General features: G+C 44.2%; 1 protein-coding gene across 6 annotated transcripts in view; it reads right to left on the minus strand.

Moving 5' to 3' along the window:
- sema6bb (sema domain, transmembrane domain (TM), and cytoplasmic domain, (semaphorin) 6Bb) overlaps positions 1 to 26,208 on the minus strand; it is a 559,267-nt gene that overhangs the window by 343,162 nt on the left and 189,897 nt on the right. The window contains exon 1 of one of the 6 annotated variants that reach the window (XM_072593858.1): positions 21,043 to 21,367. The exons of 4 other annotated variants lie outside the window; for them this stretch is intronic. The gene's annotated coding sequence lies outside the window, so the exon portion shown is untranslated. Of the gene's footprint in view, positions 1 to 20,892; positions 20,913 to 21,042; positions 21,368 to 26,208 lie in introns of those variants that run through there. One more of the 6 variants, XM_072593862.1, reaches the window with a different exon arrangement.

Consider the following 26,208-nt stretch of genomic DNA (forward strand, 5'->3'; position numbering starts at 1 on the left):
TGTTGGCAGGTGGAACTCGATTGGGTTGGGATATCTGGTCAGCATGGACGAGTTGGACTGAAGGGTCTGCTTCCGTGCTGTACAGATCGATGACTCTGTGACACACACGTAGCCTGGCCACCTCCATCACTCACTCCCTACACCATCAACAGAAAGAAGCAGCAGTGTAGATCTACAAATGACACTGCAGAAACATGCCAGAGTACATAGAACATAGAACATAGAAGAATACAGCGCAGTACAGGCCCTTCGGCCCTCGATGTTGCGCCGATCAAAGCCCACCTAACCTACACTAACCCACTATCCTCCATATACCTATCCAATGCCCGCTTAAATACCCATAAAGAGGGAGAGTCCACCACTGCTACTGGCAGGGCATTCCATGAACTTACGACTCGCTGAGTGAAGAACCTACCCCTAACATCAGTCCTATATCTACCCCCCCTTAATTTAAAGCTATGCCCCCTTGTACTTCCATAGCACTTTAAACCTTTACCACCTAAAAGGACAAGAGCTAGACATGTTCCAATTTCATAAATAGTTGGGCTGGTGATTAATGTAACTCACTACATTTCCACCAGAAAACACCAGTATAAAGGATGGTTCATCAGAAGAAGGGAGGCTCTTAAGGTGATTTTGATTTTTGATTTTATTGCCATGTGTGTTTTACAGAATGATAACATAAAACACAGCTTTCATTTGTTGCCACAATATGGTGCCATTTTGAATATTTTAAGAATAAGGGAAAAGAAAGCTACAGCTTTCATCAGTCCGGAGGCACAACCCCTCCGCTACTGCTTCGCCACTGTCTATACTGCACCAAACCAATGTCAAAGCCATCCATCCTCTTTGCCGCTGGTCTGATACTCCTCCACCCTCGCCTCGCTGTTGCCTGCACCAAACTAACCAATGGCAGAGTCACGCTGCTCACCGCTGGGCTTAGCTCATTGATGCTGCCACGATGCCCTTTCACCACCGCTTCACTGCCACCAGCTCCAGACCCAACCAACAATGAACTCGCCGATCCTCAGATGCAACGTTTTGCTATGAGGCCTGCCTTGCCAGCGTCACCTCAGTCACCAATTCCAGGTCCTGTGCTTGCTCCGGAAAACTAAGTAGGGCTCACTCAAGGTCTCCACCCTGGGTCCACTCAAGGTCCACGTGCTGGTCTCTTGCTGCCGCCAATACCGATCACATAGTTCAAGTCCTTCGAGCTGCTATTGAGGTGTTCTGGAATGAAGCTGTAACTGTGGGTAGCCCATCACTTCATGATGCAGTAGAGTTTGTACCTGAGCACAGCTCATGGAAAATATTGGGATGGTGACCCTGAATAATAAGTCACCGAGCAAACAAAATGACACTCTTCAAGGCATTGATAAATTACAGTGCTCCAAAACGTTAACTTAGCCTTTGAATAACACATCTGTCCCACTTTCATTGGTACAATTTATCCATATAAAATTTGCTCCAATACATTTTATCGTACCTAAAGTTGGTTGGCATCAGCACTTGGAAAACAAATCGACTTGACCAGGTAACAACTTGCAAATTTAAAACTGATCTAAAAATGAAATTAAAATCTAAACATCACTAAGGTATTGTCAAAGAAGCAATCTAGTTCTGAATTTTAAATCACGCGGAGGTCACTCCCATCATTTTGATTAATTACGGCTGGAAAATGTGTGCTTTGGTACATTTTAAACTGAGGTGCTCTTTAAACTGAGTTCAGAGTTAATCAGGCTCATTTCGTGTCATTTTGGCACATTCCATTTCATCCTGCCTGCTCAACCGAAGTGGATTCTTTTCTTTCACCTTTGCATGTTTTATGATAAACCGCTGCTTTAATAAAAAATCACACTTCAGAAACAGCCAGGAACTAAGGCTTCATGCCCTCAGGATTTAGAAGGAGAATCTTCTGCTTGCTGACAAGTAATCCTGAAAGACACGCAGGCTTTAATTAACCAGTCAATTTTTTCAAAAACAACACGATTTTAATTTATCAGCATGACCATTGTGTCTTCAGGTTGGGATTATGCATAAAATGTTGGGGATTTAGTGAATGGTTTCACAAACTGTCAGCATTAAAATACTGGCTGTTTTTTTTTCGCTCTTAAAAAGCCACTGGAGAAATCTCGGCTTTTCCTTCATTAAAATGGGTGCCAACCATTATCAGAGCTTCAGGTCCTACATGTGATTTAAAAGGCAGTTACTGAAAGTAAACATCTCACTCAGAATTTATGGTGTTGGTGTACAGGGGCAGCACAGTGGCTAGCACTGCTGCCTCACAGCACCAGGGACCTGGGTTCGATTCCCACCTCGGGCAACTGTCTGTGAGAAGCTTGCACATTCTCCCTGTGTCTGCGTGGGTTTCCTCCGGGTGCTCTAGTTTCCTCCCACAGTCCAAAGATGTGCAGGCCAGGTGAATTGGCCATGTTAAATAGCTCATAGTGTTAGGTCAATTAGTCAGAGGGAAATGGGTCTGGGTGGGTTACTCTCCAGAGGGTTGGTGTGAACTGGTTGGGCTGAAGGGCCTGTTTCCACACTGTAGGGAATCTAATCTGATGCAATGTTGTGACAATAAATTGGTTCACCTCTGAAACCAGACAGAGGAATTGTGCTGCTCAATTAACCCATGCCCACTGAACAGAATGGAGGTACCACATCATGCTTTGCACATTGTTCACTGATTACCATGAAGCAGAAGGGGTCCAATATATTAGTAACATTCGTCACTTAAAATGTAACCTTCAGCTCGATCAAGAATGGCCAATGGTGCAGGCTTCCCAGTATTTGACACGTCGTTGGGAGATTTGTTCGAGGAAATGGGAAGGAGGAGAAATGTGCATATTCTTGGGGAAGCAGGAGATCCTCTGGATACATGAATGATAAAATTCCTACAATTAGGAAGCAGCCCATTCATCCCATCGAATCCACCCCAACTCTCCAAATCCCACCCAGATTCACCCCATCCCTGTAACCCTGCATTCCCCATGGCTAGTCCATCTAGCCTGCACATCCTTGGACACTATGGGCAATTCAGCATGGCTAGTATACCTAACCTGCACATCTTTGGACTGAGAGAGGAAACCAGAGCGCTCGGAGAAAATCCACACGGACACAGGGAGAATGTGCAAACTTCACACAGTCATCCAAGGGGGGGATTCAAAGCCAAGTCTCTGGTGCTGTGAGGCAGTGTTGCAAACTACTGAACCACTCTATAGGCAGCATTATGAACAGATAGCTATGGATTAGTGAGATTATTGCTTGTTTTAGGCTCAAGGACACAACGCCAGAGCAGTTCAAATATGTCACACACGTGGCCAAGGTCGAGGCAATGTATTATCAAATGTCATATCCAACATACCTCACCACTATCCGAGTCAGTTTTCCATATCTCTTTCACTCATTCACTAGTCTCTATCAATCAAGACTAATCCCTAACATTGACCTTACCCTCAAACACCTTGGCAGTGTTTGAAGTCTCAAACCCACTACTCAAAGCATGACAGCCACATCATCCAAAAAAACTGTGCAGTACTCCGTGACAGATTCTGCACTCTCCTGCAGAATGTAAGACACAAACTGAGAGTAGCAGGGACTAACTGGAATCAGCAAGACACAATTGCATGTTCTGAACATGAAAAGGTTTATTTAAGGTCAGGAGGCTGAAACCATTGAAGATGTGGCCGAGTGCTGGCAGGTGGGACTAGATTGGGTTGGGATATCTAGTCGGCATGGACAGGTTGGTCCGAAGGGTCTGTTTCCATGCTGTACATCTCTATGACTCTATAAGTCACATGACACCAGCTTATAGCCCAACAGGTTTATTTGAAATCACAAGCTTTCAAAATGCTGCTCCTTTGTCAGGTGAAATGGACTTCACCTGACGAAGGAGCAGCATTCTGAAAGCTTGTGATTTCAAATAAACCTATTGGGCTATAACCTGGTGTCATGTGACTTCTGATCTTGTCCACCACTGTCCCACATTGGCCCCTCCACATCATTGAAGATGAGGGGATCGGCACTCCTGAATCTCCTTCAATCTGCACTCTGAAGTCACTTGGGATTTGGCCACTACTGATGGTGTAAGCATATATTTCTTAATCTCTCTTCTCTCCTCACCACCAACATACACTTGCCTCTTTTGGATTCACTGAGAACAGTGTGGATCTTGCAGCTGCTCCTAAGATTCAGACCTATTTCTAGATTTCTTATATTTCTTACATTTCAGGACAAGATTTTTATTTTGATTCATTTTTACTTCTCTTATGTGTACAAGAAATGTTTGGAGCGATATGCGCCAAGCACAGGCAGGTAGAACTGGTGTAATTTGGGATGATGGTCAACATGGACTGGTAGGACCGAAGGGTCTGTTTCTATGCTGTATGACCCTATGACTCATTCTCATTTCAGCAGCAGTGGCTGAAGAAAAGGAAGTGACAAAGGTGAAGCGACACAGTTGATCTCTTTCTCATTTGCGAAGGGGAAGAATAGCATAGGTACCAGCTTGCCAGAGAATGAATTCGCACACATTCTCATTCGGCTGACGACTTTGATGGACTCAGCTGCAGAGGAAAGCTCATAGTGTACCAAATGCGCGGTGCACGTGAAACTGCTCAGGAAAGCCTCCATTCAGTATTGAGATGCACAGAGGAGACTGCATCAATCTGCTACAGGACTTTGCACAAAAGCAGGTAATGCATCCTTTCGAAACTAAGTTCGTGTCCACCACCATCAAAGCAATTCAAAGTCAATTGCAATACAACGTCCTGCAACTCATGTTGCAGTGATGCAAACAAGATCTTGTGCTGGATCTTAATTTGTCACAATCATGTTTGTGGATATCTGTGTGAAAAATTACTTTAAGATACTCCCAAATCTGTTCTCCTTTACAGACGGGGTTTCCAACTGAAAACCCTGTTCTCCTGCACCTCGTTTCTCTTGCGTTAGCTGTCCTTGTTTTGCATGGTTCCTTCCAGTTCTTCCACTCATCATGAAGACTGAAAGCATATGTTAGTAGGTGACTGAAGTCCGGAAAGTGACATATTTACACGTCTTAAGTCAGCCAAAAAATACTTCAGCACTTCCAGGACTAGTCGCTGGACTATGGAGCCTCACAACACCCATAAAACCCCTAGACTCAGTGGTTAGCACTGCTGCCTCAAAGTGTCAGGGCCCGATTCCAATTCTAACCTTGGATGACTGTGGAAACTCCACACAAACATTCTCCCCATGTCTGCGTGGTTTACCTCCAGGTGCTCCACTTTCCTCCCACAGTTCAAAGGTATACAGGATAGTTGGATTGGCCATGCTAAATTGCCTATAGTGTCCAGGGATGTGCAAGCTGGGTTAGCTATGGAAAATGCAGCATTGCAGGGATGGGATGGGTCTAGGTGTGGTGCTGTTTGGATGGTTGGTGTGGACTCAATGGGTCGAATGGTCTACATCCACACTGCAGGGATTCTATGATTAAAACAGATGCTCCCAATTCCTATTTCACTCCCCACCCACTCTAATGGTTAGTTTGGTACTCAGAAGTTTTCTCTCAATATTTCAAAACTGTTGCTTTGTGCTACAGGACAGTTTGACACTACCAACTATTGTGGGATTTTGGCCAATTTGCAGGCTATCCAGTGATGAAGGGTACCAAAGCTGTGCTTGATTCTGTCATCACTCACTAATACACACACATTCCCAAAGGAGTTATTGCAGCTACAGCCACACAGCTGAGGAGTTTTAATACCATCTGGGAACAAAGAATTTCAAAGAAGTATAGCTATAATTGGGTTAACAATAATAAACAGCCATGGAAACAAGAAAGAATATTGTAATAATATGATTGCTTCACTACTGCCCTTTAGTTACAGGAAACCTGCGACCTCCCAGCTGGGTCCAAATATGTCTTTGTTCCACTGTCTGCGGCCGCCTTTTAATGTCTTCAGAACATCTGCGGTTGCATATTAAGTAGCAGTGTCGCTGATATCCTGAGAACAAACAGACCTGGCCTAAAACTAGATTTGCTCTCGTTGACCTGCCCATCTTCCACAACATGCAGGTTAGGGAATGAACCCGGGCCTTGCATGAGGAAGGACCATATGAATACGCAGAGGAAGGAGAAGCAGGCATCTTAAATTTAGCTCTAAACTCTGAAACAAAATTTTTCCAAAATTTGTTGAAACAATCTGCACAGTTGACATGGAAAGAGCAGACCGTTTAAACATACCACTCCATCGAACCTGTAAAATTCCTTCTTAAATCCATAAACATGAAAACAATTCATTAGGAGAATTGCTAATGTTTTAATTCAAACTCTCAGATATCAACAGAATTACAAAGTCATTAATGCATAATTACACCTTGTCATTAAACTGCATGATTGGCAAAGAGAATGCGTCTGTCCCAATTGCTGTATAATCAATACATTATTAAGTTATCAGAAGCACAGTGTGGTAAACATTATAGTAAAACGTTTTGTTTCCTTGTAAATTTGCTCATCTGAGCAGCATTGCAGTTCTTGAGTGAATGAACCCAGTGAGATACTGGCTTGTGTAGATCAGGAAGAATTCAAGTTTGAAATTAGCCCCATGCTTTACTCTCATTCTCTGAAATAGCTAAATCGAATATTTCCTGACAAATTAAAATCAGGCATTTTTAACAAGAATTTCTGCAGGTTCTCTCTCAATCCTGTTCCAGTGATCTCTGACAGAGATGCTGTTGGGGCATATTATCAACGTTAACTGTCTCATGTAGCACAGTGTGTTGCTGCATCTTTGGGGTGTGCACGGCTGACTAGAAGCTGTGGGAAACACAGAGTCAAGAGAAAAAGTTTGCAAAAATAGGAAAAACCAAAGATCTTTGTTTAGTGATATTGAGAAATGGCTGATATTCAGGAACAATGAAGGCCCCGAGTAAACAGAGTGGTGATGCTGACAATGGAAATGAGGGAATGGCAGGGACTGTAACCGACTGAAAATAACACTGACAACAAAAATGCTAAAGCGTGACAAGTTTCCAGGGCCAGATAGTTTCTACTGTAAAGGTTTAATGAAATTAGGTGAGAACATTGCAGAAAACTATAAGTTTTCAATGCTATAGCTGAGTCAGCAGGCCTTTTTGTATTGAGCAAATATATTGTGGTCCAACAACCATTTCAAGACTTGAACATAAACATCAAGGCTGATGCAATGTTAAGGAGGTGCTGCCTTGTCAGAAGTCCATCATTTTTTGGAACAGGCCATCCAGGCCTTCTCAAATGAATGCAAAAGATCATATGGGAGTTTTCCATAGAAGAGCAGTGGGAATTACCCCAGTGCTCAAGCCAATACTTACCCCTTTTATAACATCTTTAATAAAATTATCTACTGATTATCACATTATGGAAACTTCTAAAATTGGGGTTATGCTTTTCATTCTGCAAAAGTAAACTTCAAGAACAGTTAAGCGATGTACTTTGTCAGCAGTCAGCAAAGGTGTGATAATAAATGCAGAATATTCTTTTCTCTAGATTTCTGAACTATTATCTTAGAGGGGAAAATTGTGCCTGCCATTCCGTTGCTTAAGCAAAATGAAAGAAGAAATCAGGGAATTATAGCTAAGTTAGCCTCAGCGATGCCTCTTGGCCTCAGTGTAGACTCCAAGTCCCGGCCTCAGCGAGGGCTCGGACTCCCAGCCTCAGTGAGGACTCAAACTCCCGGCCTCAGTGAGGACTCGGACTCCCGGCCTCAGCAAGGACTCAAACTCCCGGCCTCAGCGAGGGCTCGGACTCCCAGCCTCAGTGAGGACTCAAACTCCCGGCCTCAGCGAGGGCTCGGACCCCCTGCCTCAGTGAGGACTCAAACTCCCGGCCTCAGCGAGGGCTCGGACTCCCTGCCTCAGCGTGGTTTCAGACTCCCGGCCTCAGCGAGGGTTCGGACTCCCGGCCTCAGCGAGGACTCAAACTCCCAGCCTCAGCGAGGACTCGAACTCCCGGCCTCAGTGAGGACTCGGACTCCCGGCCTCAGCAAGGACTCTAACTCCCGGCCTCAGAGAGGACTCGGACTCCCGGCCTCAGTGAGGAGTCGGACTCGCGGCCTCAGTGAGGACTCGAACTCCTGGCCTCAGTGAGGACTTGAACTCCTGGCCTCAGCGAGGACTTGAACTCCCGGCTTCAGCAAGACCTCAAACTCCCGGCCTCAGCGAAGACTCAAACTCCCGGTCTTGAGGTGAAGCCCGGCACAGTCTAGATTGGAAGGACTTTTATTCTGAATAGACAATAGATAATAGGTGCAGGAGTAGGCCATTCTGCCCTTCGAGCCTGCACTACCATTCAATATGATCATGGCTGATCATCCTTTATCAGTATCCTGTTCCTGCCTTATCTCCATAACCCTTGATTCTACAATCCTTGAGAGCTCTATCCAACTCTTTCATAAATGAATCCAGAGACTGGGCCTCCACTGCCCTCTGGGGCAGAGCATTCCACTCAGCCACCACTCTCTGGGTGAAGACGTTTCTCCTCATCTCTCTCCTAAATGGTCTACCCCGTATTTTTAAGCTGTGTCCTCTGGTTCGGCACTCACCCATCAGCGGAAACATGTTTCCTGCCTCCACAGTGTCCAATCCTTTAATAATCTTATATGTCTCAATCAGATCCCCTCTCATTCTTCTAAACTCAAGGGTATACAAGCCCAGTCGCTCCAGTCTTTCAGTGTAAGGTAATCCCACCATTCCAGGAATTGACCTCGTGAACCTACGCTGCACTCCCTCAATAGCCAGAATGTCTTTCCTCAAATTTGGAGACCAGAACTGCACACAGTACTCCAGGTGTGGTCTCACTAGGGCCCTGTACAGCTGCAGAAGAACCTCTTTGCTTCAATACTCAATCCCTCTTGTTATGAAGGCCAGCATGCTATTAGCCTTCTTCACTACCTGCTCTGTACCTGCATGCTTACCTTCATTGACTGGTGTACAAGAACACCCAGATCTCTCTGTACTGCCCCTTTACCTAAATTGATTCCATTTAGGTAGTAATCTGCCTTCCTGTTCTTGCCACCAAACTGGATAACCATACATTTATCCACATTAAACTGCATCTGCCATGCATCTGACCACTCACCTAACTTGTCCAGGTCACCCTGTAATCTCCTAACATCCTCATCACATTTCACCCTGCCACCCAGCTTAGTATCATCAGCAAATTTGCCAATGTTATCACTAATACCATCTTCTATACCATTAACATATATTGTAAAAAGCTGCGGTCCCAGTACTGATCCCTGCGGTACCCCACTAGTCACTGCCTGCCATTCTGAAATGGAGCCGTTTATCACTACTCTTTGTTTCCTATCAGCCAACCAACTTTCAATCCAAACTCTTATTTGTTTAATTTTCAAATTTATTGCTGGACATTTTATTTGTTTATGTTTCTAATTTCTTTCCCTAAGAATTTGTCCTTAAGAATCTGCACCTTGGTCCCTAAGATGGTGCCGTAATTGACAGCTTGTGAACGTTTCATTGTACCCATATGAGTACATGTGACAAAAAAACTAATTCTAAAATTTATTGTTGTGAAATTACTGGAGTCCATGATTAAGGAGGAGACTGAACACTTTCAAATATTTCAGTCAATCGGAGAAACTTGTATGGATTTGTGTAGGTGCACTACAAATCTGAGAGATGAATGAAGTAATAGAGAAGGGAATGCCAAGGATTTTACTGTTATGGATTTCCATTTAATCAAGAGCTTCATTTGCTAAAGCTGAAGTTCATGAAATTAAAGGAAATTATCAATCTGGTTAGGAAATTAGCTGAGAAGCTGGAGACAAAGAGTAGGCTGAGTGGACAACCACTCAAATTAGCAGCACGGTGTTCCACACAAATGTGATCCCCACTGTTCACCATATTTATTAACAAATTACATGAAAAGATAGGACTCACATTTCCTAGTTTTCTCATGACATAGATTACCTGATGAGCAGAATAAATGTAACATAAAATACTGAAGACACTTCATAGGTCAAATTAACGGACAACATTTGGCAGTTGGATTTCAATGGAGGCAGTTTGGAACTAATAAAATTAGATTGAAGTTCTTTCTGATTTACGGAACAGTAGAGGCCCATTAAATCATCAAAATATCACGAGAAGGTACAGAAAATAATCAAAACGATGAATGGAATGTTGGCCTTTAGATCCAGGGGAGGAGAATATGTGATATAGAAATCATGCTGCAATCATACAGAGTGCTGGTCTGACCACACCTCGAGTACTGAAGGCAGTCCTGAGCACACCACCTTAGGGAGGACTTTGGAGAGGACGCAATGTAGATTTACCAGAGTGATATCTTGATTCAAAGGTTTAAATTATGTGGTGGGATTATTATACAAGATAGGCTTGTATTCGCTGGAACTTAGAAGGTTAAGAAGTGATTTGATGCATAATTTCCTAAGGAAGTGGTGGATGCAGACACAGTTACAATGTTTAAAAGATACTTAGATAACCACATGAATAGGAAAGGTTTGGAGGGATATGGGCCAGGAGCAGGCAGGTGGGACTAGTTTAGTTTGGGATTATGTACAGCATGGACTGGTTGGACAGAAGGGTCTGTTTCCATGCTGTATGACTCTGTCTCTATATTAAGAGAAACAGATGGATTAGACGTAGATAAACTTCTTCAACTTGTTGAGCTAAGGACTAAAGGTCATAGTTTAAATATTAGAGGCACACATTTCAGGATTGAAATTAGGATATACTTTCCACACACAGGATGGCAGACGTTTTCCAAGAATGGCAATTATTGCAAGAGCTATTCTTACTTTTACATTGGAAATTCATGGATGTTGTTAACTAAAAATATTAAGCAAGTAAGAATGTGGAGTTCACAGATCAGCCACAATCATGGAACAGACTCAAAAGGCTAAATGTCCTAATCATTTGCCTTCGATACATCATAGGATTGAAGCTTTGTTTGTCTGCTTGGGGGAATCATAAAACATCCAGTCCACTCTTTTGAAAATGATCAGAGGTTTTTTGCACGCAGTCTGGCTCATGTTCCTTCCTCTATGTTCGACCATGAAATACATTTGCTGTCTGTCAGCAAGCTGGCTGCAGGATTTGCCTGTATAAAAATCATGACCACACTTCACAGAACAAATTGTAATACATGGAACACTCTGAGCTATCCTGCGGCTGCGATAAGCTGCAAATAAAATCTAAATTCTTTGTCCTTTCAAATTTGAATAGTTAATAATGCTATCAAGATGCCAACAAAATTGTCGGAGCACATCATCACTTTTACAGATGCCAGGTTTCTCAGGAGCTGTAGCCCAGCAGCAATCTGAATTTCCAGTATTGCCCTGTGTCCCACCTATTGGAAGCCCTCTGGCAAGAATGGCAGGAGATTATGAATGACAGTTTCCAAACTATTGCCTTGTATTCGTACAGTTTGTTGCTAGAGTGCTGTGCATTCTGCCCTGCACCATGAACCGACTGGATTCTACATCACTCACAGGTCATGCAATGCCACATTGAATAGCTTCTGCAAAGATGTGCAGTGTGATCAAATAAAATAGCATGATTCAATCCTTACATAGTCAAAGATTAAGTGTGATTTTCCCCTTCCCTGGAGGTGGAGGTGGAGGGGGAGTGGTGACGTTGGGGAGGACTGCACTCAATTTTTGTCAATCCAGCTACTAATTGCTGGGCAGGAAGGTCCATAGATGACTTTCTCAACTCACCACAGCACTCAAGGCCCTTAACTGGTAAATTAATAGCCCCTTGAGGATGTCAACTTGCAACATATCTAATTATCTAGGTAATCAACCACACCGCACTGTGGCCCAACATTTCAACTCCCCCTCCCACTCTGCCGAGGACATGGAGGTCCTGGGCCTCCTTCACTGCCGCTCCCTCACCACCAGACGCCTGGAGGAAGAACGCCTCATCTTCCACCTCGGAACACTTCAACCCCAGGGCACCAATGTGGACTTCAACAGTTTCCTCATTTCCCCTTCCCCCACCTCACCCTAGTTCCAAACTGCCAGCTCAGCACTCTCCCCATGACTTGTCCTACCTGCCTATCGTTTTTTCCACCTATCCACTCCACCCTCCTCCCTGACCTATCACTTTCATCCCCTCCCCCACTCACCTATTGTACTCTATGCTACTTTCTCCCCACCCCCACCCTCCTCTAGCTTATCTCTCCACCCTTCGGGCTCTCTGCCTTTATTTCTGATGAAGGACTTTTGCCCGAAACATCGATCTTACTGCTCCTCGGATGCTGCCTGAACTGCTGTGCTCTTCCAGCACTACTAATCCGATATCTAATTATCTGCCTCCCCAATGATCTGAAGCAGAGTTAGTTTACCAAATGGGAAACCAGAGCAACCTCATGGAATTATCATAGAATCCCTACAGTGTGGAAGCAGGCCATTCGGCCCATTGAGTGTACACCAACTCTCTGAAGAGCATCCCACCCAGAACCACACCCCTACCCTATCTCTGTAACCTTGCATTGGCTTGCCAGCTCAGTTAGTGTTGAGGTTATCAGGGGGCAGTATGATGTCTCTGTTTCCCCAGTCTGAGGCCATCCAGAGACAATGGATAGCAGACAAAGAGTGACCTCTGGACTGGCCGACTTTAGGACCCAGAAGCTGCCAACCACTGACTGGTAGGTAGCTTCTGGCAACCCACGACACCACTGTGGAAGCCTGTGAAAGGGTTCATTGCCTTCACTTACTTATTAGCTTTTAATGAGCTGATTGGCAAGCAAGTGGGTTTGAGGTAGTTTACTGGCATGAGGGTGGTGTGTTAGTCACCACCTAACATGCTTGCCCCCACATTTTAAAAGAAAAATGGACAATGTCCGCCCTTGGATACAATTACACAATCACACAAGAGGCATTAGGTATGAGAGGAGTGATTCCGTGATAGAATGCACTCTTAGCCAATTAGGAGAGCCTCTCAGGAAGCCAAAGGAATGCAGCCCACCATTTTCCAGGAAGTACTCATTTCCTGTAAGTAAGGCTTTTCACTTGGAATTCCAGATACAACTATTGGTTGTAAAGTTTATTGTTGGCCATTCAGTCCAGGAAAGAGACTCCGGCAGTCTGCTTTATGTCGAGGCACTGCTGTTACAGAGACCAAGTAACTGAGTACCTTCCTTACTCATGCCCACAGGCTGCATATAGACCAGGCAGCATGCGGCCTGAGCTGGCTTGAGTCCTAACTAAATATTCAACCGCAGCTGTCAATGTTGTAATAAGAACTTGCACCCACATAAGCCCAGGCAAACAATGTTAGTGTTACACTACATCTGAGAAGATTACAGCTGCGTGGTTTGAATAAAGCAAGACCATGTTTGACTTTGGTTCCTTCATGGGTAATAGCTCCTGGGTATTGTCTGTGCTGAATTAAGGGACCTGTTCTGAGCCTGAAGTTGGGATTGCTGTTCGCATTTAACAGGACGGATGTTTGCTCTGAAGGTGGATAGTTAGAGCCGGGAAATTTCCTAGTTTTGCTCATATGCAGGGAGAGGGTGAGCTGGGACATTATGCCCAGAAGCAGATAATACATCTTGTAGGTACTGCCAAACACTGAAACAGGCTCTTTAAAAGGTTCACCTTACTTCTCTGGAACTTTGTTACAGTTGTTTTTATTAAATATTATGCCCTGTATTGATCTCACACCCATCCACTCCTTTCTCATGCCCCATCAATGCCAATTGATACTGCTCACCTATCCCATAGTTCCTCATACCATCTATGAGAAAGTGAGGACTTAAGATGCTGGCGATCAGGGTCATAGAGTCATAGAGATGTACAGCATGGAAACAGATCCTTCGGTCCAACTCATCTATACTGACCAGATATCCCAACCTAATCTAGTCCCACTTGCCAGCACACGGCCCAAATTCACAGTGTGCTGCTGGAAAAGTGCAGCAGGTCAGGCAGCATCCAAGGAACAGGAGAATCGACATTTCAGGCATAAGCACTCCTGATGAAGTTTTTCCAGTACCACACTCGTGACTAATACTATCTATGCCAACCCAGACCCCATGTCCCCTTAAAGCCTCAATACTAATGGAACATAAACCTGAGACCCTTAACATTTTTACCTATACCCTCATGCCAACTCACCCAGAATCCACGATGACAGACCTTAGCAGCCATGTTGAGATGAAATGAAATTAAAATTTTCATATCAACTGCAGTTTTCACTATAATAAATAAACAATTTCCTTCATGAAATCCCAGTATAAACAAGGTGCCCAAGACCTTAATCCTCTACCAAAGCAAACAGAGTGCATTCATAATCTCATAACAAAGACAACTAGTCCTTTCATAACCACTTTGAGTTGTCAATCAAACTGAAAAGTTATAACACCTTCCTCAATTGCACATGTTGGGATAATTTCAAGCTATGGAAAACAGTCAACCATGAATAATATGATACAAACCAGAAGCTGCTGAAAATGCTCAGCAGGTCTGGCAGAATCTGTGAAGAGAAGTCAGAGTTAATGTTTCAAGTTGAGTGACAATTCCTCAGAACTTCGGATTTCGCTTCATAGATTCTGCCAGATCTGCTGATCTTTTCCAGCAATTTCTGCTTTTGTTTCTGATTTCTAGCATCCGCAGTTCTTTTGGTTTTTATTAGTATTATAATGATAGCCCTTTGGGGTTCTGTCAACTATAAAATGTTTTAAATGCCAAAATAGATTTTTTTCGACTCACCCTGACACAGGCAGGCCTTTCTTTAATTTTAAAGGAATGAGAGTTTAAACAACTTGACAGTTTTACATATTTTATCTGCCCTTCACTAACATTGTTTCTTGCCATAAATTTGTGACATCCACATGGAGATTAGTGCCCTTGCTTCAGCAGAAATAAGACCATAAGACGTAGGAGTGGAAGTAAGGTCATTCGGCCCATTGAGTCCACTCCACCATTGAATCATGGCTGATAGGCATTTCAACTCTACTGACCCGCACTCTCCCTGTAGCCCTTAATTCCTTGTAAGATCAAGAATTTGTCAATCTCTGCCTTGAAGACATTTATCGTCCCAGCCTCCACTGCACTCTTTGACAATGAATTCCACAGGTCCACCACTCTCTGGCTGAAGAAATGTCCCCTCATTTCTGTTATCAATTGACGCCCTCTAATTCTAAGGCTGTACCACGAGTCCTAGTATCCCTGCCTAATGGAGACAACTTTCCAGCATCCACCCTTTCTAAGCCATGCATTATCTTGTAAGTTTCTCTTAGATCTCCCCTCAACCTGCTAAATACTAAGGAATCCAATCCTAGGATCCTCAACCATTCAACATATGTTAGGCCTACCATTCCAGGGATCATCCTGACCCCCTCCAGTGCAAGTATGTCCTACCTGAGGTGTGGGGCCCAAATATTTCAACCCCCTTGAAATAAATGACAACATTACATTCATTTTCTTAACCATGGACTCAACCTGCAAGTTAACCTTTACAGAATCCTGGACTAGCATTCCTAGATCCCTTTCTACTTCAGCTTTATGAATTTCTCACCACTTAGAAAATAATCCATGTCTGTATCCTTTTTCCAAAGTGCAAGGCTTTGCATTTGATCATGTTGAATTTCATCAGTCATTTCCTGGACCACTCTCCTGAACTAAATCTTTCTGCAGCCTCCACACCTTCTCAGTGCTACCTGCCTGTCCGCCTAACTTCGTATCATTAGCAAACTTTGCCAGAATGCCCCAGTACCTTCATCCAGATAATTAATATATAAAGTGAATAGCTGTGGCCCCAACACTGAACCCTGCGGGACACCACTTGTCACTAGCTGCCATTCCGAAAAAGAACCTTTTGTCCCAATTCTCTGCCTTCTGTCAGACAGCCAATCCTCAATCCATGCCAGTAGCTCACTTCGAACACCATGGGCCCTCACCTTACTCAGCAGCTTCCCGAGAGGCACATTATCAAAGGCCTTTTGGAAGTGTAGATAGATAACACCCTGTGGGTTTTCCTGGTCTAACCTACTTGTTACGTCTTCAAAGAATTATAACAGGTTTGTCAGGCACAACCTCCCCTTATTAAATCCATGCTGACCTGTTCTAATCCAACTCGGCACTTCCAAGAATTTAGGAATCTCATCCTTAACAATGGATTCTAGAATTTTACCAACAACCGAGTTTAGGTTAATCAGCCTATAATCTTCCATCTTTTGTCTTGATCCTTTCTTGGACAAGGGGGTTACAACAGCGATTTTCCAATCATCTGAGGCTTTTCCTGATTCCAGTGACCTTTGAAAGATCACAACCAAAGCCTCCGCTATTTCCTCAGCCACCTCCCTCAGAACTCTAGGATGTAGCCCATTGGGACCAGGAGATTTATCAATTTTTAGGCCTTCTAGCTTTTCTAGCACTTTGTCTTTTGTAATGCCTACCATATTAAACTCTGTCCCCGACTCTTCTTAATTTTTGGGATATTACTCATGTCTTCCCCTGTGAAAATTGACGCAAAGTACTTATTCAGTTCTTCAGCTATTTCCTTAACTCCTATCACTAGCCTTCCAGCATCAACTTGGAGCAGCCCAATGTCCACTTTTGCCTCTAGTTTGTTTCTTATGTACAGGGGAATCTCAATTATCTGAATACCAATTATCTAAAAATCGGATTATCTGAAGGAGATCTCGAGGTCCCAGTAGAAACATTACATCAAAGACATTATAAAGTTTCCAACAGTGATCGCGTCTTTTGTTTACAGTGCCTAAACAGGTACCGTCTCTGAAAGACTGACTGCCCGCCCTCTCTCTCTCCCCACACTTTCCCTGGAGTCCTACACAGGGGTGTACCCTAAACCTCCTCCCCCCACCCCGCATCCCAGGAGTAATCTCTCCAACATTGTCTTGTCCAGGGCAAACGTGGAACCCGTCAAAAGTTTGCAGTAAGAAGTTGTATGTGTGGCTGTGGCTGTGTCTGTGCGCTATTTGGAGACTTATCCCACAGAGGCAGCTGCAGCACCAGTCTTATTGTTGATGTGCAGTCTGGATGCCCCAGAGATGGGCCAGGGGTGGACAGGGGGGGGGGGATGGCGTGGGGGTGGAGGATCACGTGCTTTCTGCTGGGGGTTGGGGATGGGTTTGGACCAGGTTGGGGGCGAGGGCAGGTTTGGACATTGTTGGGTGCGGGGGCAGGGTTGGAGGCAGGTTTGGATTGCATTGAGGCAGGGGTGGGGTTGGACTGGGTTGGGGCAGGGGGCCGGGGTTGGACTGGTTTGGGGGCGGGGGCAGGGTTGGAGGCGGGTTTGGATCGCGTTGGGGCAGGATTGGACCGGGTTGGGGTGAGGGGGCGGGTTTGGACCGGGTTGGGGCGGTGGGGTGGGGTTGGACTGGATTTGGGGGCGGGGAGGATGTGGTTGGACCAGGTTGAGGGCGGGGGGTGTGTGGTTGGACTGGGTTGGGGGTGAGGGGGCGGGGTTGGACTGGGTTGGGGGTGAGGGGACGGGGTGGACCAGGTTGGGGGTGAGGGGCAGGGTTGGACCGGGTTGGGGGCGGTGGGGTGGGGTTGGACTGGGTTGGGGGCAGGGGGGAGGGTTGGAGGCGGCGGGGTGGGGTTGGACTGTATTTGGGCGCAGGGGGATGAGGTTGGACCGCGTTGGGGGCGGGTGTGTCGGGGGTTGGATCGGGTTGGTGGCGGGGGGGCGGGGTGGGACTAGTTTGGGGGCGGGGGGGCTGGGTTGGACTGAGTTGTGGGCGTGGGCGGGGGGTGGGGTTGGACTGGGTTGGGGGCAGTGGGGTGGGTTTGGCCAGGGGCAGGGTTGGGGGTGGGGCCTCACGTGCTGTGCTGCTGCAGTCTTCTGAACAGGGAGCAGACTTTAAAAACTCCAAGCGCCAGAGGAAAGGCACTTAATTGATTTTCTGAATAATCGATTATCCGAACGAAATAGTGTCCATCCATCTCATTCGGATAATCAAGTTTCCACAGTATTGAAAGAAACCTTTACTATAATTTCTAATATTACTGACTAGCCTTCTTCATCTTTGATCCTCTCCTTCCTTATTTCTCTCTTTGTTATCCTCTGTTTGTTTTTGTAGCCTTCCCAATCTTCTGATTTCCCAGTGCTCTTGGCCACTTCATAGGCTGTCTCCTGACTTCCTTTGTCAGCCATGGCTATCAAATCTCCCCTGGATAATCTTTCTTCTCTTTGGGATGAACCTCTGTACTATGTCCTAAATTACACCTAGAAACTCCTGCCATTGTTGCTCTATTATCTTCCCCGCTAGGCTCTGCTTCCAGTCAATTTTCATAGTTTCTCTCTCATGCCCCTGTCATTACAGTCATTTGACTGTAATACCATTACATCTGATTTTGCCTTCTCTCTTTCAAACTGCAGACTGAACTCTACCATATTATGATCACTGTCTCCTACACACCCGTTTAAATAGAAATCACTTGTCTTCCCCCATGTGATCTATTTGGTCTCAGCATGAATTCAAATAAGCCTGCTGAGTTGCTATGAGAGTCAGAGTCGACACCTTTCTGCTACTGGTGAAAATGCAATTTGTCAACAATGAGGGAGGGATTTGTGTGAGTTGACATCAAGTGAGATTGGAATCAGATTAGGAGGGATGCCCTCTGTTAGTCTTTATTGGTTAGCGATTTTTAATATAGCCTCAGACATTCTTATATATTAAAAATCACACAGCACCAGGTTATAGTCAAACAGGTTTATTTGGAAACATTAGCTTTCAGAGCACTCTTCCTTCATCAGGTAGTTGTCTACCTGATGAACTACCTGATGAACTACCTGATGAAGGAGCAGCGCTCCAAAAGCTAGTGCTTCCAAATAAATCTGTTGGACTATAATCCTGTGTGGTGTGATTTTTAACTTTGTTCACCCCACTCCAACACTGGCTCCTCCACATCACTCTTGTACATGTGATGCTGAGTCTAAATGCAACATGAAGAAATACATTTTCAATGTCACTATAGCTAGTGACAGAAAGACATCTTCCTGGTTATTTGTGATAAATACTTAGTGATCAAAGGAATGCTTCACCCACTGAATACGTTCACACATTAGACGGTGATGAGATATTGGGGCCGTAACAGCCGTCAAAATGGTTCACCCCAACATCTGGGATGGAGGAATTCTGAGATTACGCTCAAAATGTTTGGGTTTTTAAAATCCTCTGTTAGAATGCTCGAAGTCCTCCAATGTTAATTAAATCAAATAATAGAACTAGAGGGTATAGGTTTAGGATGAGAGGGGAAAGATATAAAAGAGGCCTGAGGGGCAATTTTTTCACACAGAGGGTGGTACGTGTATGGAATGAGCTGCCAGAGGAAGTGGTGGAGGCTGGTACAATTGCAACATTTTAAAGGTATTTGGATGGGGTATATGAACTGAAAGGGTTTACAGGGATATGAACCGGGTGCTGGCTGGTGGGACTAGATTGGGTTGGGATATCTGGTCAGCATGGATGGGTTGGACCGAAGGGTCTGTTTCCGTGCTGTACATCTCTATGACTCTATGACTCTATGACTCTAACTGATTAGCGGAAATCTTTCAATAGTCAAAGTACAAATTGCAAAAAAACCCTGCAAATAACGTTATTTGAAATAGTACTGGAGATATGCGACAGATCAATTTGTAGAAGAAAGACAGGTTAGAATTTTAGGGTTAATATTTCATGTTCTTACTCGTCAATTAAAAATCTATTGTCACAGCAGCAATCACTAAACCCTCCCATGTGTTCTGAAATAGCAATGATTTGAGAGATATATTTACTAGAAATCTTACATTAGAATAAACAGTCATTGGTCCATTGAGCTAAACCCTACTTTATAACGTTCAGAGAAAAACCCTGACTTCATGGTGCTTTTCGAATCCACAAGACCTCAAAATGCACGAAAGGCAAGTTACCCATTCCACACGGAAAACAGAATAACTGTACCTGTCTGTTGTTTTATTTCCTGAACGTTACCTTCCCTTGCTGGTCCAATTGCAGCTTTTCTGGGGAAATGTGCTTTTTGTCAGCAAACAGAAAGACTCATTAAAGGTGTACCATTGTCTGGGAAAGACGTCTGGCAAAGTTTCAATTTTTGTTTGCAAAATAAGATAGGTAACAGTGCAATGCAACATTTACAAGAGATTAGATTAGATTCCCTACAGTATTGAAACAGGCCCTTCGGCCCAACAAGACCACACTGACCCTCTGAAGAGCAACCCACCCAGACCCCCTTCCCCTCTGACTAACCCATCTAACACTACAGGCAATTTAGCACGGCCAGTTCACCTAACCTGCACATCTTTGGACTGTGGGAGGAAACCGGAGCACCCGGAGGAAACCCACACAGACACAGGGAGAATGTGCAAACTCCACACAGACAGTTACCCAAGGTGGGAACTGAACCCGGGTCCCTGCTGCTGTGAGGCAGCAGTGCTAACCACTGAGCCACCGTGCCACCCCTGCTATTCTTGATGAAGCTGAAACAGTAATCTGCCTGTGAACCCAGTTTTCCTTTTCTACACTAAATCCAATACAAAAGGACAATCTTAGGATAATTTGCCCTTTTCTCTTAAACAAATGCAGAAAAGTTACTATGGCAACCAGCTACATGTGAAATATGTGTCCTCACTGATAACATACTGCAAGCTATACATTACACCAAAATGAGTCGATTAGAGAATGTCAAATTCTATACTTTACCCAAAGGTACTAACTCTCGATGAGAGACATCAACAGTCCTCTTGTAATTTCCCTTTGTGGTCATTCTTTATTCTGTCAGACAAGCTGGTAAGAGATGGTTCACCATGGTAGGCATCACAACCATGCAGTTTCCAGCAGGGGCTACTGAATATTAACAATAAGCAGCTTACCTTCTCCTCCTGAATACCCAACCCTCCAGCCATGGGGATCAAATGTAGCTCCCTTACCTACCAATCTTACTGTGAACCATCACCATCAACCAGGTTCCTCCTGGGACCTGTTAGGAAGGCATGGCCAAACTTCACAACAGACAGCAAAACAATTCAACAAGTCCTCAGGACAGTTGTGAAAACTGCAGCCATGCTGATTAGACTTACTTGAGCAGGTATCGTCCACCAACGCAACGCCTGAGTCGAAGGTTACTGAATGGAACTGAACAGTGACGTAGAGGTTGACATTAACACGGCCTGACTAGAAACGAAAACTCAGAAACTGCGCTAAAGCAGGACCAGTGCGTGTGCATTGTATGATCCCAACAGCTGCACTCAACAGGATTGGCTCTGACTTTCCAACAAACACTAATTAATCTCCAGATTTTATCAACATTTTCTCCTTATTAATCGTCTGACTTGATCAGCTGTCCCTCCTCAGTAGGACAAGCCTGATATTCTCAAACAGTCTGCTTTTGTTTGAATTTCAATTCTCTCTGTGGAAGCAACTCCTCAAATACTCTCGAGTTTAATCTCCTCCTCTCATCAGCTGTTTCCAGAGACAATTTCACTCTTGTGACTGGAGACGTCTTCGGGTGACGCAGACGCTGCAGCAACTTCAGACAGTTGTCTTGTAGCGAACAACTGAGATGAGAAAACTGTTCACACCAGAGCAAGCTCCTAACAGCTGAAAACAGCTGTAGGACTTTAACAGGACAACGGGAGTAAACAGTGCTCCATCAAATTGTCCTGCACACTTTTTACACTTTGCTCTTTACTTAACGGACGGTGGGAGCTCCATTGTTCCCCATTGGCCTGTTTTGGGTTATGTAGACAGAAAATGCACACACAATTAAAACGATGAATTTCTTCTCCCCCCCCCCCCCCCACCCCCAGCCAACTTTGAGTGAATTCATTGTCTCCTTTGGTAAATGGGTATAGAGAACAGGATAGTAACAGTTGATTCCCATTCTATTCTGGCAAGAGTCAGGTACCCCCTTTGGCCTCAGTATCTGAGTGTTTAATGGTCGGTGAAAGAAGGAAGAATTTGACACCCACTGATCCTGTCCTTGGTCATTTAGCTTTCAATTCGCCAAAGCCTGAAATCTGACATTCTCATCCTCCAACTTAACTCTCTCTAATGGCCTTACCCTGTCTATTTCAGGAACCTTCTATTGCTCTACCCCATTTTGCTGTTTAGGTTCGAATCTCTAAATGTAATACACATTATATCAATATATTCAATTAAAAATCACACAACACCAGGTTATAGTCCAACAGGTTTATTTGGAAGCACTAGCTTTTGGCACCTTGCTCCTTCATCAGGTAGTTGTGCATATTACCTCAAGTAGAGGAGAAAATTCAGTGCACACCCTATAAAATTATCCTCAATAAAGGCTGCCAGACAGGCAATGCATGTCAACCCAGAACTATGCAAAAGCACAAAATACAGCATTAAGCAGAGACTCACACCCAAATGTACAACCACCTAATGAAGGAGCAGTGCTCTGAAAGCTAGTGCTTCCAAATAAACCTGCTGGATTCTAACCTCATGTTGAGTGATTTTTACCTTTGTCCACCCCAGTCTAACACTGGGTCTTCCACCTCTGAGGTAGACAGATTTCTAATCAGTAAGGCAGTCAAAGGCTATGGGGAAAAAGTAGGAAGTGAAGTCAAAGATTCTCGATGGGCTGAATGGCCTACTTCTGCTCTGATGTCTCATGGCCTTGTGGTTTCTGGAACTCACTCCCTAAACTCCTCTGTGTGACAACTACCCTTCCTTTAGGGCTCTCCTGAGAACCAACCTCTTTTGGCCAAACCTCAGCCACTCATCCCAAGATCCTCTTCTCTGATTTTGATTTTGGATACTTGTTCACCTGAAGGCACTATATAAAGACAAAATGTAGGCTGAATCTGATTCCTAGTATGCATTAGCAGTTTCAGGAAAGATGGGGTTAAACAAGAAGGACAAGGAGTAAAAGTTCACAATTGGGTATGCAGAAGGGCGGCATGGTGGCACAGTGGTTAGCACTGCTGCCTCACAGCGCCAGAGACCTGAGTTCAATTCCCGCCTCAGGCGACTGACTGTGTGGAGTTTGCAAGTTCTCTGCGTGGGTTTCCTCCGGGTGCTCCGGTTTCCTCCCACAGTCCAAAAGATGTTCAGGTAAGGTGAATTGGCCATGCTAAATTGCCTGTAGTGTTAGGTTAGGGGTATGGGTGGGTTGTGCTTCGGCGGGGCGGTGTGGACTTGTTGGGCCGAAGGGCCTGTTTCCACACTGTAAGTAATCTTAAATCTATCCATATTATACTTTTCCACCCACCCATCCAACCTCTCTCCTAGTCTTTTTGTGTTAACAAGCAAAAGGTAAGATGCCTCAGCTCTAAGCTGCACTGTGAGTTGACTGATAGCAGGGCCATTTGACACAGAGCAGGATGGAGCATGTGTTTTATTTCTAAAGTCTTATTTGCACTCCAGATGTACAATTTTGATTTATTAAAGGAGTGTGAATTAATGGGAGAAACATTCTTTAGGGGAAATGGTGCCAAGTCTTTACTGCTGCAGAAAGTTAAGAACTCCCACCTTGGGAGAATGGATCTGGACTGAGACAAGCATTAGAGATGTTGAAAAGCCTATGGCACTGGATAATAAAAAGTGCAGGGTTGGGTGGCAATGAGTTCAGCTGCATAATGGGTAGGGGAAGAGTAGGTTTGATGTGAGGGGTGAGCTTTAGCTCAGCTTCGCTTCGCTCCTGGTCTGAACTGTTCTGAGCTGGGGCTTGGAAGCTGGTGGCTGGCAATAGAAGATGCTGGCATCCTGACCCGGTGGCTGCAGGCGGTAAGGAACAAAACCTCAAGTACAGGAGAAAATTCAGCGGAATACCCTATAAAATTATCCTTAATAAAAGCTGCCAGACATATAATGCATGTAAAACCAGAAACTCACACCCAAATGCACAATAACACTGCCAGAACAGGTATGAAGACAAATAATAAAAACAGAAATTGCCGGAAATACTCAATAGGAATGGCACCATTTGTGGATGCAGAAAGAGAGTTAAAATTCCTCTTGACAGATGTTGCCAGATTTATTAAGAATTTCCAGCCTGTTGGGTTTTCACTTCAGACTTCCAGCAGCAATAGCATGTTACTTTTGGCTTATGTTATGCATAGGACTGCATATATTCATGTGCAATGATGGTCTAAGCAGAATGAAACAGAGTGAGCTTCACATTGAGATACAATAGAAAGAGATTACCAGCATATCAATGTAACTCAAGTACTCAGGGTATAAGAATAATGTATTTTTGGAACCAAGCCAATTTGGGGTCAAGGTAAAAATTAAAACAAGAATACTTTGCAGCATGTTTGCACATCGCAGTATGTGTGCCCCTATCCTAGTCAGCAACAAGCTCACGTCTTTCCCGTAACTGGACCCTGAAGTGTTGAGTCAGTCTCCATAACAAAGCAAGACGCGTTTTAAGTGCAGCTGTTGTAATTTTTTCCAGAAGCCGCAAGTTGCAGAACTCCTGGAGCAGATTGGAATGAGAGCCCGGGCTTGTCCTGAAACTCCTCAAGATAGTTCCAGCTGCCCTTTTAAATCAAAGCACAGCCTAAAGAGTGAGCAAGAATCTCGTCTGACTTCTGGAGACTTAGTGGACTTGTTGCACCAGTGATTAATGATCATTCCAGGGCACGGTCTACATTAGGAAAGAAGGAAATGATCACTCTGACTCCTGTTCAGGGCTGTCTTTTACTGGAAATGCATAACCTCATGGTCTAATTAAGGCGTCCTTGAAACCCTAATGTATTATATGATTATTTTAGAGGTCAGTCTGTTTTGCATTACCACAACAGAGGTACCTAAGATAACGCTTCCCATTTTTCTACTGTCACTCCATTTTAATGCTGCACACTTGACCTCCGAGTGCAATGTGTGTTTGTTTGTGTGTGTGTGAGCGAGATGGGGAGAGAGAGAGAGGTTGGGTCGAGAGAGAGTGTGGGTTCAAATGTTGGAATAAAGGCACAAAAGGCACTTAAGTAATCTACCATTTTGCGGTCACTATTGGTATCAGCACTCGGTCCTCAGAACATGTTGGATTAGACCATGCCCCCAGGTTATGTGAAATCTACAGGAGATCTGGCAATGAGCATGAGACAATCAAGCTGAGTCTCCCTCTCATACATTAACATTGATCTTTCTCTGCACCTTTTCTGTACCTGTATCACTATAATCTGCATTCTGTCTATTACCCTGATATACTATGTAAAATATGATTTGCCTGGATAGCACGTAAAACATTACTTTTCACTGCATCTCGATTCATGTGACAATAATAAATCAAATCAAAAAGGGCTAGCAAATGAGATTAGAATAATTAGGTGCTTGTTACTGGCAGGGACATAATGGGCTGAAGGATGCTTTTCTGTGACCCCACACCTCGATTTTACTAGCCTTCCCAGTCATCAGCCCATCTGCAGACAGCTGATAAAATTCAACCCTTTGTATAAGAATTTTTTTTGTTGTGGCTCGTTCCCAGCTTGAGTCTATGTTTAGGTGCTCCTATTGGCTGCAGAACTTTGGCTGAAGAGGAGCCGAGTTTGTCGCACTAATCACTGGCTTGGAATTCTTGCAGGAAAATGTATCCATGAGGTAATCAGGTGAGGGCATGATCAGACATACCAGTGATTCTCTCAGCGATTACTGTGATTCACTCTCAAAGATCAACACATGCTTCAGGTACTGGAGATGAGCCAGCATTCATGGAACTGTGCCCAGAAAGACTAAATGCCTTTTCAGAGAGAAGGGAGGAAACAAGGGGTAGGCGGAATTTTGATTGTTTTACGTACCATATTTATTAACCAATGTACACAGGTTCTACAGAAACTAATACTAACACAATGCTTCTTATTTTACATTCTGCTCCTTCCTACACCCACCAACTCACCCCCCAGCAACTCAACCCACCACAATCCCTTAAATAAATTTTAAGTAAATTATTCATTGAGTCCCAGCTCATTTGTTTTCATTCCTCCACATTCAGTTCTTCATATGTTAAGCAACTCTATAAAACTTAAGTGAGGACATTTTATTCAGTCAGTAAAAAAATTAAATCATTCTTTACCATCTCTTAAATTAGATAATCTATTGTTTTGTTTTTGCAGTGTTCATTTATTGTCTCTCTCTCTCTCTCAGAGCGCAGTGAAACATAACATGAGGTTTTACCAAGTTAAAAATCACACAACACTAGTTTATAATCCAAAAGGTTTATTTGTAGGCACTAGCTTTTGGAGTGCTGGTCCATCATCACTACCTGATGAAGGAACAGTGCTCCA

The sequence above is a fragment of the Chiloscyllium punctatum genome, chromosome 24 (assembly GCF_047496795.1).
Source record: "Chiloscyllium punctatum isolate Juve2018m chromosome 24, sChiPun1.3, whole genome shotgun sequence".
In the NCBI taxonomy this organism is placed as follows: Eukaryota; Metazoa; Chordata; class Chondrichthyes; order Orectolobiformes; family Hemiscylliidae; genus Chiloscyllium; species Chiloscyllium punctatum.